This window comes from Schistocerca nitens, chromosome 2 (assembly GCF_023898315.1).
Source record: "Schistocerca nitens isolate TAMUIC-IGC-003100 chromosome 2, iqSchNite1.1, whole genome shotgun sequence".
In the NCBI taxonomy this organism is placed as follows: Eukaryota; Metazoa; Arthropoda; class Insecta; order Orthoptera; family Acrididae; genus Schistocerca; species Schistocerca nitens.
This window is the reverse complement of record NC_064615.1, coordinates 299,825,783-299,827,497: the sequence shown is the minus strand read 5'-3', so window position 1 is coordinate 299,827,497 and position 1,715 is coordinate 299,825,783.

Here is a 1,715-nt window from a genome sequence, read left to right as displayed (position 1 = left end):
GTTCCTTAAACCAACAGACATGAGCTTGTTTTTTAGCTCGAGTCAAATCGTGTGGTTTCCATCGGGAACAGATCTCTAACACGACTAAATCGAATGTACTGCACAGTTCAGTACGTCTAAGGATGTGTCTGTCTGACGGTAAATCACGTGTCTGTGTTCGTCAATCATGCTGCGAACGACGACCGAATTTTGCTCGACCGTCACGAAATTAGTCGCTGACAGAAGCACGACAATGTCATGTTCTGCAGACGGATTATGAACAATCATCCCGATTGTGTTTTACTAAGAAAAGTTGAGCGATGTTATTCTAGGCGTTGTTGTTGACTAGGCCTTTATGAAAACCGTAAAAAAAATATTTAACGAAAACCTTAACGTATAGTTTCCTTCTTTCTTCACGAAAATGTTTCTTTAAACACTCACTGTGCACAAATTACTGGACCAATTTCTGAACTGTATCGTTTTAACAATAGCAAATGATATCTAAAAAGTGATCACTTGTAGAAAGTTAACAGAAGACTCCTGTATTTTGTTATGCAAACTGAAGAACTTTCTGCACAACAACGGGTGTACTAATTACTGCTTCTCATTATTGAGGGTGCCCATAAAATATGCTGTAAGCATTGTAGGCTATTGGTTCAAGGTTACAATTAAAGAGTAATTCAGACAGATTTAGATAACCACATGGTTGAGTACTGATTTCTTGTTTTCCTGCTTTAACCTCCACATAAGCAAAATGGCGAATCCTGAAGGGAAAGCTTTTGTGTTCAGCAGTTTGCTAAGTACGAATCTCTCATTTCAGTTAACGTGCGATTCGTTTAAAGTCTGATTGCAATCCCCCTGTAGCAAAAACATCCGCCGATGGTCCATTCAGTTCGAAATGATCAGATATGTGTGTGTGTGTGTTTGTCTGTGTGTGTGTGTAAAACATCGGCCGATGGTTCATTCAGTTCGAAATGATTTGGTGTGTGTGTGTGTGTGTGTGTGTGTGTGTGTGTGTGTGTGTGTGTGTGTGTGTGTGTGTAAAGGGAAAAACATGGGACGACGGAATTGTGTTTGAATAGGATGTGTCAGAGCATGCTATTTACCTTCATAGTCCCAATAAGTCGACCAGACTTGCCAGTCTTGAACTTCAATTGCGAAACACGACAGTGTGGAAGGTTTTAAGAAAACGTTTAAACATGCGTCCATACCGGTTACAGTTGGTACATGCTTCAGGACCAGATGTCTATGGTGTTCGATATAGCTTTCGAAATTAAGTATTGCTTCGGGATGACGATTTTCTTTTATCGTGTGGCGCTCAGTGATGAGGCAACTTTTCATCTAAACGGGAAGGTAAATTCCCACATTGTTCGTATCCAGAGTCAGAACATCCTCACATGAGCCCGTGCAATATGAAAGAGATACCCTAAAATTTAAACTTTTCTGTGCTCTGTCCCGACGTAAAGCGTACGGGTCTTTTTATTTCGTTCAGCCTACTGTGACAGGGGTGCCTTACCTGGATGTGTTACATGAATGATTCTCTCCCCAATTAGAAGGTGAATCTGAAAACTTTATTTGGCAACAAGATGGAGCCCCCCCTCCCCCTCCAACACATAGGCATCTCTTTGTACGAAAGTGGTTGGAAGTCGAAATCCCTGACCGTTGGACAGGTCATAACGGTCAATACGACAGAGCGCTTTTCCGCTGGCGTAGCGAACTTGTGCCTGGAGCACGAC